This window comes from Aythya fuligula, chromosome 7 (assembly GCF_009819795.1).
Source record: "Aythya fuligula isolate bAytFul2 chromosome 7, bAytFul2.pri, whole genome shotgun sequence".
NCBI lineage: Eukaryota > Metazoa > Chordata > Aves > Anseriformes > Anatidae > Aythya > Aythya fuligula.
The window spans coordinates 2,764,474-2,777,556 of record NC_045565.1 but is presented as its reverse complement, the minus strand read 5'-3'; the positions used below and the strand labels follow the sequence as shown (position 1 = coordinate 2,777,556).

The 13,083-nt window shown below is 45.5% G+C and overlaps 1 long non-coding RNA gene across 2 annotated transcripts in view; it reads left to right on the top strand.

Moving 5' to 3' along the window:
- Positions 1 to 13,083, top strand: part of LOC116491204 — a 58,623-nt gene that overhangs the window by 43,144 nt on the left and 2,396 nt on the right. For both annotated transcript variants that reach the window (XR_004253474.1, XR_004253473.1), the window contains exons 9-11: positions 3,451 to 3,603; positions 6,666 to 8,659; positions 10,921 to 11,044. This is a non-coding gene — a long non-coding RNA (uncharacterized LOC116491204). The remainder of the gene's footprint in view (positions 1 to 3,450; positions 3,604 to 6,665; positions 8,660 to 10,920; positions 11,045 to 13,083) is intronic.

Here is a 13,083-nt window from a genome sequence, read left to right as displayed (position 1 = left end):
TTTCTCCACGAATTTCTGGTTATTTAGCAGAGGAGCAGTGGCTGAGTGACAGGAGAAAGGCTACTGGGAAGGGATGTTGTAGGTACCCATGACTCATGCTCTTTACCTGACAGCATCTTTGAGGTCTGCAGATATGAAAGAGGGTTAGACCTTGTTCCACTTTTGTCCTCTGACTCAGGTATGGAAATGCTTCATGTACTGCTCTCTTGACATTTATTGCCTCCTGAAGGCAACTGCCTTTAGCATGCTTTTCTGTAGGCCTGTGTTCCCCTAGCCACAAGCCCTAGCTTGCTGTCAGGAAAGCTAGGACCTATGAAAGCAGTGTTTTCTGGATGTGCGACCCGTGTTAAATACGCAGATGTCTGGAGGAGTTTTCCCTGAAGGGAACGCGGAGGGTGTACTGAGATACCAGCTTCTCAGATGGGTGCCTGGGGTTCGTACTTCATCTCATACAGGGAAGCCCATACTTGTGCCCCTGCTCCAAGTGGGAGGACTGCAAACAAGTTCCTTGCAAGGGTGTGCCTCCGGTGCAGCTCCTGATCATGTAATCAATGAGCTCACGATCAAGAAATCATGAATTCATAAAACTTCATGTATCTTACCTACAATTCTTACCATTCCCTGAGAGCCTTTCAGGTAGGCCAGCTTCTTCTCATGCCCTTAGTGAGCTCCTGTGACACATCCTGGGTCCCTGAGCAGCTGCCTTCCTTCCCAAGTTCACTTCTGAGCCTGAAACAAGGTTCCAGCCTTGCCTCCCGACAGCCATTAGGTGTGTTTTGAAAAGCAGTTCCACTCTACCTGCTTCTGCCCTTCTTGTTCACACGTTTCCAGACTGATACGTTTCAGTGCACGGTACTCGTGGCTTACCCTAGAGCTCCAGAGCTGCACCAGGGAGTTTTCCCAGGTATGGAACCAGCTGTCAGGGGGGTGTCTGCAGCGTGTGCTTAACTCTGCACTTAGGTGATGCCATCGATTGCTAAAGCAGTGCATATGCTTACAGGTGAGTCACACTTTGAAAATGTCTTGCTTGATCAGGAATAGAGTCCTTAATTTGTTCTGCATGTTGTAGTTTTCCAGTGAAGGCTGGATTGGTTACGGGGTTCAGCAGGAGCATGATCAAACCTCAGGCTAGTGAGTAAGTGAATGGAAGAGTAATCACTGGAAGATGTAATCACTGCAGCTGAGATTTGATTGCTTTGCTGAATCTGGGGATGTGGGAATGCTCTGTTCAGGGATGGGATCCGTGAGAGATCCCTGGCATGCTGCTAGTTACATAAAATTGCTATTAATAGTGAATTATTTTTAGAAGGGAAGCTGACATATTGTAAAAGTGTCAAATAATAATGATATGGTAGTTAGTATATGTAATGTGCGTTTGCAGCCTAGATTGTTAGGCTCTTATAGGTTTGCCAGAAATTTCTGGAACACCCTTCTTGCAACTTTCAGTGCAGGCAAAATACCTGCCAGTACTTAAATTACTGCATTTGAACAGGAACTGCAAATTCAAAAAAAAACATTTTACCTGATTTATTATTGGGGACTACATATGCACTGAAAGAGTTTGGTCAAGTTCATTAGAGCCAGATGTAGAAATGCTGCCTCCAGCTAGCTCCATCCCCTGCCAGCTGCCTGCTGGGAGTGCCTTTCCTCCCTGCTGCCCCACCTCCTACGAGCTCCCCCACCTTTGCCCAGGCAGTGGGTGACTGCTCATCCTCTCACCTTTACAGACCTTTACTTCAAAGTGCCCACCCCCACTGCAGCTGGGGTCAACACCTCTGTGTGTATCCAAAACCATAGGATTATTTGCCTTGTGTGTGCCAATCCTGGGGTTGTGTTGTATTTTTTGTATGACTTTGTACAGAAAAGAGCATGTGAGTATTTGTGGGTCGGGAAAGGACAGTTTTTGTACACACGGCTGGTGTATGGAGTCTAAGTAAGAGCAGAGATGCAGTTTTATAGAGTGAGAACAGTATGCTTGGAAGCTACACAGCACCTGAGATGTTTTGTCTGAGCTGTCTTGATCTAGGACTGAGTGTTTTCTAACTTGTGGTGATAGCAATTTTGAACAATGTCTTGCTCTAATGTACTGGAACTGATTGTAGCAATGGGATAAAGGAATGAATTGTGAGAAGGAGGGGAGATGCTGGTCTTTAGTGCTTTTAGGAATAATAAAATGTCTGTTCTGCAGTATTTTTAGCGATGCATAAAGAAAAAAATAATCTGTGGGGTTGCTTAGTGTTTTTCCAAGCTTTTATTAGGATGTTGAAGGTAGAATCTTGGCTACCTTGAAGACAGCGGGAAATTGCCTTTGCCTGGCTTGGGTCAGTATTTCTCCCGTACATCTGTGTCTGTTGTGCTTGGCAAATCACCAGAAATCCCATTGCAGCTCAGTTAGGAGAAAGAGGAGCGAGCATCTAAGCTGTATTTTCTAAACAAAACGGAGTGCCCCCAGGTGGTGCTCGGGGGCAGAGGTTGCACCTGGCCAACCTCAGTCCATCTGAGGACACTGAGGGTCTCCTGAGCAAAGAGGTGCGAAAAGCCAACGGGGAAACACGGCTGCTTGAAACCAGGGCTCGGGAATGGTAAGGGACTCGTGGCAGGCCAGGGGCAGAGCTGTTGGCCTGGCCACCTCTGGTTGTGCAGCAATCCAGTTGTGCAGGGGATTTAGATAGCATGGCAAGTAAGTAGAGTTACACAGAGTTAAATGCATCCTGGAAGAAAGCAAATTCTACTCCAAAATCCTGACAAACAAACAAACAAATGAAAAAAAGAAACACAAAGAACAACACTCAATTGCCCAGAAATCTTGCTTATGATATGTATTAGGGTCTGCAAGCAGTCCAAATTCAATTGACAAATGTTTGGAGCTGGAGTACATGAAAGGGTGCCATGCTTCTTTTCTGAGCAATGGAAACCTGGACCAATTTGACCACGTAACTGCTTCAGCTCCATCCTGGGCTGGCAATTTCCATGCTGAGTTTTAACCTAGGAGCAGTTAGAACAACCCAATTTAAACATCTCTCAAAGACCTCGAACCGATGGTACTGATCTCCAGATGATAGCCTCCTAGATATTGTTACCCAAACTTTCTAGAAGTAGCACAAACGAGGAGGGAGCAATTCATCCTTGGCGTAACCCCATTTACTCTAGCAGTTTGGCCCCGAGGGAGTAGGAGCACTTGATGTGTGACAGCAGCCCCAAATGTCAGTATTTCTCCCCTTGTTCATTTGCCTGCTTGCTGTGGAGGATTTCATGCCATTATAAGCTGTTTATTTACAGCCTGATCAAAGTACTTAATGGCAGGGTTAATTTCTACGTTTAATGAGGAAGGCAAGACAGGAGACAGGTACTGTGTAATCGCATTTTTCATTTTGGAATTTGTTTCTCTTCATGTAGAGCTTAGCTTTGATTTTTATTACCATTAATGCCTGCATTTACTGTTCCTTCTAGTCTCTCAGATGAGCCAAAGCTACTGTGTCAAGAGTGGAGGCACTGAATTGTTCCAACAGCTTCTGTAGAAGTATGACAATAAAGTAGTAAGTCCGCAACTTCTCCGCAACAAGGGCTCGATTTGCAGTTTGGTTTGGGGGACAGTTAATACAGGTACGTTGTTTAAACAGCCTGCTGAAGCAACTGATCCTTCTATGCCTCAGTAGGTGTGTGCACATCATGTATGTGTGTTCATGGCCTCAGAGGGACAAAGGCTGTGATAAAATCCAGAGATCTTATAGTTTATGAAGTGGCGCGCCTTCAGCAAGGTTTTGCGGGCATAAATGATCTCCCACGGCACAAAAGCAATGGAGGCCTTAGCAAATGTGGCTCATTGATGTAGCTGGCTTCAGGAATTTAGCTGGAAGTGAAGAGCAAACTGAACCTGGGCGTATCCAGCTCCTTCTGCATCCACTGTGTTTCGCTTTTCCAAGCACTCTGTAAATTATATGAAAAAAGGGGATTCGAAAGTTCATGAGATGTTAAATTCTGTGAACCACTGTTAGCCAAGTTTCCTTATCACTGAGGTAGAAATTTTTCTTTGTGAGGAAAACGTGCACCTCTATTAGCACCACTGTGCAAGCTGTAGTTTGCAAATGTGGTGGGAGGCTTTGCTCATGCTAATTTGAGCTCAGTCATGCACCTTTTTTTGCTCTTTTACATGCAAATAGCAGCTGTGTCAGTCTCTGGGATGCCTGCTTGTTCCTTTAACGGAGAGATTCCAGTTCATACCTTCAACCAGTGCATTTGTGCGTGGGCAGAGGTATATCGTGGTGGTGCAGTTGCTGACAAGGGAAGAGCTGTGATGGAGGTTGGAACAAGTTAGTGAAATAGAGAAGTTTTGAAAGAAGATGCTGAACTCTTCTGGTGTGTTTTCATTTGTCAAAAACATAAAAAAGGGGAGTAGAACAACAGGCAACTGTACAAAATGGTAATCTGGGATCTTGCCCCATTAAAAAGGCATCTCTTAATTACCGGAGGGATCCATTTCTTCTTCTTTTGGGGGTCTTCCCATTTGAATACATCTTAAGGTGCGTATGACCTAGGCGAGGTCAAGTCTGTCCCTGGTTCGCTGGATCTTTCAAATCCATAAGGAACAAAGGGTGTGTGGGCTGCTTCCATGCAAAATGAATATAGAGCAGTATAAATCTCCCCTCTTCAGTCCTGGAGGGCTGTAACACCCAAGGGTTCAGGCGACGGCTCTGGGGCTGGGGCAAGTAAGCCGCCAGCCTTGAGGCTGGGAGGGTGTTTGGCTTTGCACAGGTGCTTGGAGGTTCACGGTACTTGCTTGGGGCCAGCAGGCACATTGGGAGGAAGTAATTGAAATAAAACACATCAGCACAATGTTATTTTCTCTGTCTTCAGCCTTCATCTCCACTTTATGGCTGTGGCAACCTGCACCCAGCCTCTACATTACTGTGGCCTCGTCTTCTTCTGCAAGGCCACCTGTGCTCTTGTGTCACAGAAGTCAGTGGAAAATGAATTCAGATAAAATCTTTTCCATGGTATCACTTTGGATGCCACCTAACCTCCAAACTGAAGAAAGTGGGCAGCAGTATCATGTGGGCTTTGTAAGGTTGTACAGCAAGGACCAGTTTAAAAGGGTGTTTGATTTAGGGTGCAAGGATTTCCAGGAATTTGGGGTGCAAAGGTTTCCAGGAACGCCAGCTCAAAGAAGTACGTTGTCCCCGTAAAGTTCTCCATTGATTCTGTAGGCTGCTTTCGCGAGGGGTTTTCTGAAGGTGACATCTTCCTTTTCAGAAAGCCCTGGCTACCACTTGGTCTCCCCCAAAGGGCTGCCGTGGGGTCAAAGTGCTGCAGCAGGACGCGGCATGTGGCTGCTTCTTTGGGTGTCTGTGGAGGTCCCTGCAAACTGCAGTGTAACTGTGCTTCAGCTGCCTCTGACCTGCCTTATAATCATCTTTAAGACATCCCCTCTGCCCATGTGCAATTGAGGTAGAGCAGCATGAAGGGAAGAAATACGTGTACATGCCTTAATCACACTGATGGAATAAAAGTGGTGCCAGCTTTATATAGGGAAGGCCCTTAACACCTCTGTAACCTCTCCACTTATTCGTGAGGCTGTGACCTGTGGGCTTTCCATTGACTTCAGAGTTGGTAATGCTGTAGTATGTTGCTGTACAGTAGGATGAAATCCTGGCCCTAGTAATGGCAGTGGAATTTGGTATTGATTTTGAAGGTGTTTTAGGGTTTCGGCTGCAGAAATTAGTGGCAAACCCTCCTGATGAAATAATCCAGTTATTTCCTGTCAAATAGAGGCTTCTCAGCAACATGGATGTTACAAAAATGCTTTTCAAATGGATTTTTTTTTCCTATTGCAAACAAACATCTTGAGCTATTGACCCCACAGAGTAATACATGCATATAATAAAGTTATTCCCTGTCTGTTTAAAAATTCCTTGTAACAATGTGGGTGGATCTGGCTATGCTGTTCTCCACCATAACAACCATTTATCCAAAGCAATTTGTTTCCTGGCCTAAATTTTGCAAAAGTATCTGGTTTCTAAAACCTGTGAGAAAGGGAGATATTTGCACCTGACACGTTTACAAGTAACTTAGATCAGGTTATTGATCAGCCCTGTGTATGTTGTTTTGCAGTGGGAGGATAAGATGGAGAGGCCAATCCATTACTGCAGCCATCCACCACTGGAAAGCAATAGCGCTAATGATACAGGTTTTCAATAGCTGATTTATATTATCCTGCAGTCAATAACAACTCCTGATTTTTGTCACTGGATGGTTTAAAGCAATGCTCTCAAATGCTGCAGGCCCCAAATCCGCCCCTCTGTAACACAGCTGCTGTGTTACGAGTGGGTGAAAACTTCCCAAAAACCCACCAGCCCTCCAGAGTGCGATCTGGCCCAGCCCTTTTGCTCACCGAGCGGTGGGTCAGGGAGCCCTGAGCTGGTGCAAGCTTGTTCCAGCGAGCGATTCCTCTCAAGATGAGCTACGGCTCTGCTGACTGCTCCCCCAGCACCACGCCACCCGGGGGCAAAGGATGAGGGAGTTACAGCCCTGTCAGTTACAGCCCACCCCAGACAAAGATTGCAATTAAAATCTCGGTGTCTGACTGCTAATTGGGTACTGATTAACGAGAAATCTGTGTTGGAAATTATAAACGAGGGGTAGTAACTGGATCCTCTTCCTCCTCCTAGAGATGCTTTGGGCACCGCGGAGGAGCTGCCCGCTGAACTCTGCACGGTGGCACGGCTCCTGAGCACAGGGCAGCAGCAGCGAGGAGCCGCGTTCACTGGAGAAAGCGCTTGACGAGCCATGTGAAACCAGCCCGAGCAGTCAGTGGGCACGGGCCCATCTCTTCTGGTTGTGTTTGAACATGAGAGTCACCACATCAAAGGACTGGCACGGCAGCTCAGCTCAGCTCGGCTGGTAGCTGGCCTAGGGGTGCTGTGGGAAAGGCTGTAGGAAACAGGTGGAGAGTGGAGCAGGCTTCCAGGACTGTCCTGCAGGTTGGGTGTATGAGGAGTCCAGACTCCAGCTTTCAACTTGGGCTGGAAGTTGGCAGCAGCAGGAATCGTGCTCAGGTGCGTGACGTGCAGGGGAGGCACGGAGCTGCTCTGAGCGCTGTGTCCTTTGCCCCTGCTAGCCACTCCTCTGCACCTCAGCTACGTCTCCTCTGGCCCGCGTGGCTCGATACTCAGGTGGTTCCCCACAACACGTGCACAAGGGGAAGGGATGTCTGCAGGCAAGCTGGATGCTTCGAGATGAGAGGGTGGATTTAGCGGGGAGGTTTGCACGCTCAGATGGGCTGACCTAATGGGACAGTTAATGTGGTTCTGGACTTGCACATACCCTGTTTTCAGGCAAACATTTCATGCAGATTTGTAACATGCGATAGCTGCCAAGCATCTTTTACACAGTCACAGTCTAGTGACTGAAGGATCCGCTAATTAAGAAGCCCCTAATTAGGCTTTTAAATGATAAACTGTAATAGCTCTAGTGCAGCTGTTGTAAACTATAGAGTAAATTATACCCAGTTGAAAGAGGCTTTAATTACGTATTTATATAACAGACTTTAAGGACTTTGAAAGATAAAAGAATTTTTAGTGTCTGCAATTAAAGAAACAAGAGAGTAACAATAGAGCTCTTAAACCAATGAAAGCAAGGAAATTCAAAGTTAATCTGAAAAGCCGCGCTGGTACTTTGTTTTACGCTCATGGCATTCTAATTTTGGGGGTTTGTTTTTATTCTTTTTGTTTTCCTAATGGATGAGATAAAGAAGTATTGTCAGCCAGGAGTTTATGTTCCCTGCTCTCAATTTCCTAGCTTTTATAGGTCCACGTACAACCTTAGTGATACTTCAGCAAACTTTCTGTGGCTTCATTTTTGCAGAAGTTCCAGCAAGAAGACCCTTATTGACCCCGTTTTCTCCTTGCATCCTGAGTTACAGAATGGTTGGTTGTACACCTGCCCTTGTGAAGTCAGCTGGAGCTCAAAAGTTGGTTGTACTGAGCTTGGAGACCACATTCAGACCAAAGCTAATCTGCAGATTTTTGGTGTAGTTTTGGCAGCAGTTCACCATTCTGTGCTTACCACGTGGAGAAAAGGGTTGGGTGTACCTGGGAATATTTGTCTATTTGGAGACTGCACTGTGGGCTCCCTTTTGGCAGGGTTCAGTCCTGCTCCTGTGAAATTGAGGAAAATTAAGCCCTTGTCCACGTTTGGGGCTAGCTCCAGTCTGCCTACCTGTTAGATGTGAACACTGCTGCTGGCCCCACAGCCCTGCCTGACAGTGCCTCTCAGTAATCTCACCAGCTCTGTCTCCAAACTCTCTTCTGCCCTCAGCCTCCCTGCTTTACCCAGCCCTGTTTGCTGCCCTTCCTTACCATCTCTAATCACAAACAACATCAATGCACAGCAGTGAACAAGTACTCCTTTATAGAGAAAAGGAAAGCTGTCTGTGATGTGCCATCCGCTGCCTGATGGATTTGCTGATCTGTTGCCAGTTCTTTTCATTTCTTAGATTACTGCTCCTCAGGACAAGGACTGTGTCTTTTGTGCCTGCACACCTCCACCAGGTGGAGGATACAGACTTGAGCCTGCAGGGAGCAGAGGGCTCAGGCCCTGTAGATGCTCCCTGGGACTGGCCTTCACAGCTGGAGGACTCGGCAGCCCACGGCAGCCAGCCAAGGTAGCGCTTTTTGCTTATTCCAGCCCCATCCAAGTATTCGTATCCGAAAATATCACAGCAAGGAAAATAAGGAATGCCATTCTCATAGTTAATTTTTACGTCCAATTAATTAGCCCAAAGAGTATTAAATTGTGCTAATGTAGTTTGCCTCTTCGATGCTGTCTTTTGACTTCAATGGAACTAAATATGTGCTTAAAGTTAACTACATGCGTAAGTGCTGTGGTGAATCGGGGCCTAGGGCATTAATTAGAACTTGGCTCAGATTTACTTTCAAGGCTTTCCCCCCCCCCCGCTTTTTTTTTTTTTTTTTTTTTTTTTTTTTAACTCTTCAGAGCTCAGCAGTGTAATTGGTATGCAGATGCTCCCTTTTATTGCTGGCAGAGGCCTCTGTCACTGTTCTGAAGGTACTCAGACATCAAGGCTGGTACAGTGGGCAGGAAGAAACCCCCCCTGAAGGCTTTCAAGCTTTGTGGGAAATAATGATGTATGAGACAGGGTTTCCTTTAGAACCTGAAGGGAACATGACAGACAGAATAATATGGGAGGAAAACATTGTCTTCACAATTGAGACTGATGGTCTCATCTTGTCTCCTTGTTATTGTTACCAACCAAGACTGAGATGAGCTTTCTTATGAAGAACTTCATTTCGTGGCAGGTTCTATCTGTTGGACACACTGCGCTCAGTGGTAGCTTTCCATCCAAGGTACAGATATTGACAGGCTCTGAGGAACCCTTTGGGGCAGTGTTTTAGCTTAAAACCTAAAATTCCTTCCAGCATTCAGATGCATTTTGTCAGGAGTGACAGTTGCAATTTGATAATCTTTTACCACTTTGCCTGCCTATCTCAAACAGCTAGCTGGAGGGGAGAAACCCAGGGTTGTTGGGCTCAGGAATGTCAGCTTTATGAATCAGCTTTTCTCGCACTTTATTAATTTCGCTTTCCAGTGGTTAGTGCATGTTTGGAAGAGACAATTGATTTGTACGGATCTGTGTAGGATGGAGCGAAGCTGGAACTAAAGAAGGAGTGCAAGTTGACAGCGATGCAATAGCTCTAATTGACAGATACCAAAGGCACTATTTAAGGCAACTTTTCTTCTGTTAAAGTTAAAAATCGCCTTCAATTTGTCCCTGATTGCCATGTTCAAAAATCAGTGTTTGCGTGTATATTCATTTAAAATGGATTAGCTGAAATATCAAGTGAAATATCAAGCTATATGCTTGTATTTTCAAGTTAGATGATCCAAAATGCTCTTGTGCAAGGTACAGGAAGATGGCTGTTTCTTAACTCCTCCAGAGCAAAAGCTGTCTTTCAGGGGACACTTAGCACATGTGAGATTTGTGTTAGTATTTTTTGGCACCCACAGTTTCGTCAGAAATGCATTTCAGCTAATGGGAGGCAGAAGGACTAATACACGAGCTGCGTGTTGTGGGTGCAAAAATGCAAGTAGAAATTACACCCACTGCTGGAAGGGCTAGGAAAATGTACCTTCCTGGATGTGAGCAGGGCAAGTTAGGAAATATCAGCCTCCTTTTACAATTGGCTGTTACTCTTTACATTTCTGGAGAACTGGGATCTTGCTGTTAATCTTACAAAAATAGATGCTGTGGTGAAGCCTCAGGCATGAATAAAATTGGATGTTAATCTTAAAGCAGATTTTTTACAGCTATGCACTCAGAGCCAGTGAATCCAAATGATTTTGGAAACTCTGTGTTTGTTACTTATTTAGATCAAAATGCTGGGGGGAAGAAAGGTCAGTGGCATAGGTACATATTGTAACATTTGGGGCTTCTGAAAGTTAAGCAGATAAGGGCAGCAAACATTAAACATCTCTGGCTTGACACAAATAATAGGCAAAGCTGAAAAAAGCCTGCTGACAAGAGGAGTGGGTGTTGGTGGGTGACTTGCTGCAGTTTTAGAGCTGTTAAGTGTAGGTTTTTTAGCATTTTCATTATTTAAAAGTGGAGTGGTAGTTTCTTCACTCCCTCTGAAAAGTTACTAATTTACTCTGAAATACAGGGTAACCCACAATGATTTAACAGATTTGTAATGTGCTTTAGAGTGATTTCAAGTAACAGACGCCCTCCTTCTCGCCAAGCTTCCCACTGTCTCAGCTCTGCCTCCACTCCTTTCTCTGTGTACATCTGCACCGAAATGCAAAGCAGGGACTGCCCCACGTGTGACTTTCATCTGCCTAGCTCCAGTGTCAACGGGTTGGGTGGCTTTGACCATTGATGCTCATGCAGGTTTCCCTTATTGCCAGTGTTCAGAACCAGAGGCTGTGTTAGCAATGCTTGGATGCTGGAAATCACATCGCAGAGCCTGGAGTGGCTCAAAAGGACCTGCCTCTGCTGGTACCACTGCAAGTGGGCAGGCCTTCCTGACACGTAAGCGTTTTGCTCAGTGCATGGAAAGTGCCTAGTGGAGCATGGCTTTGAACTGTGATTAAGGTCCCCAGGGTGCTCCTGGGATCTGGGCAATACTGAGTAATCCGCAGTCCTCTGTGTCGGATTCAGAGCAAGCAGCTGAGTTGCGTTCCCAGGGGGCTACCCGACAAAGACGGGCTGCATCCCAAAGATGGGAGTGGTGGGGATGTTCTCTCTGGTTCAGATGAACCAGATCTCAGCCATCCATGCAGAGACCGCTCATGCCTACCTATTGTTGTGTTCAATAACCATGCCTACAGCAGGATGTTTCAGCCAGAGGCCCCTCTGCATGGATGATATTTCAATTTGATGGAGCCTCGCTGAGAAGAAGCTGGCCTTGCATTTACTCAGAAAGGTCTCCAGTGGTTTGTGGTAAGGAATTGGGACCTGGGGCTGAAGCCACAACCTCCAGGACCAAACCACAGAATTTACACAACTCCTGCCAAGGCCTGCCAATTTGCCTTCCCAGCTGAAGGTCTGTGTCACCACACATCTGCTGCTTTTGGATGCAGTTGCCATTGCTGTTGGAAGGAAGAATCTATTTTGTTCAACATAGCAATATTGTCTGGCTTAGTTTAATTTTATTAGCTGCTGCTGATTTGTTACTATTGAGTGCATCTGTGGGCTTGTTTAGTATCGATAACCAAGGGTAGAAATACCTGAATGGAAAGCGAGATGGAGATGTTTTCTCCCCGTCTGCCCTGCCCTTGTGAGACCCCACCTGGAGTACTGCATCCAGCTCTGGGGCCCCCAACACAAGAAATACTAGGACCTGTTAGAGCCACAAAAATGATCAGAGGGCTGTAGCTCCTCTCTATGAATAAAGGCTGAGAGAGCTGGAGTTGTTCAACCTGGGGAAGCAAAGGCTCTGGGGAGACTTCACTGCAGGTTTTCTGTACTTGAAGGGAGCTTATAAGAAAGATGGAGAGACCTTTTACAAGGGCATGTAGTAATAAGACAAGGGGTAATGGTTGTAAACTAAAAGAGAGTAGACTTAGATCTAGTAGACTTGATCTAGTGAAAGATGTCCCTGCCTATGGCAGAGGTGTTGGATCAGATGATCTTTGAAAGGCCCCTTCCAACCCAAACCATTCTATGATTCTGTGCTGAGGTTCTGGAGGCCTCCAGGCTTTCTTTAGCTCTTCTTCCTTTCCCTGTTCTAGTGGGCCTGAAGAACACTTAGCTGTTCATAACAGAAATGATTCAAGGTGCATGGGACTGAAAGGTCACTGTAAGTTTCTGTTGCTCTCCGGGTGCGACTGGTATAGATCACATCTTCTTGCAAACTTTAAGGAAGAAAGCTTTTGTTAGAAGGAGAGATGGTGAGCTGGTGCCACCGACCTCTGTTTGGAAAAATATTTTTTGTGTGTGAAACCTTTCATGTTCTGGAGGCTCAAGTCAACTGCTTTTGACCTGGGAGCTTACAGAGTAGGTTAAGTGCAGCCATATGAGGGCTGAATAGATCTCAGTTTCAGAGACTCACACATATAACTCGCCTTGACTTGAACTGGAGAAGGGCCAGAGTTTGTTCACTTTCACTTTCTGTCACTAAGAAAAATGAGCACTGTTCTACGGAAGCTATAATTCCTTCCTTTCTTCCCAAATAGATGATGACTAAAGAAGGCCTGAGCTGAGTTATAGATATTCTTATATTTACTTGAAGTGAATGTAGCTCATAACTCTTATTTTAGCACCAATCTGGAACACTACTGTGAACAGATTTACAAAGTCTGCCTGTTCCTTACCTTGGCATTCTGGCATTTATGCTCGTTCTTGCACTGATTCTTGGGAGTTTAATGAAGCCAAATATCTGAAAGGTGAGTAGGTAAAAGGTTAGTTTCATACACAAACCTATTCTTTCTGTGCGCTCCATAATCTTCTTCCAGTTCTTAAGCATGGTTTTCTTCTGATACAAAGGGGTGAGGCAATGTTTGCTTCTTTTTTTTTCTTTTTTTTTTTTTTTTTTTTCTTTTTTATTCTGGTATGTGTGTCATCAGCAG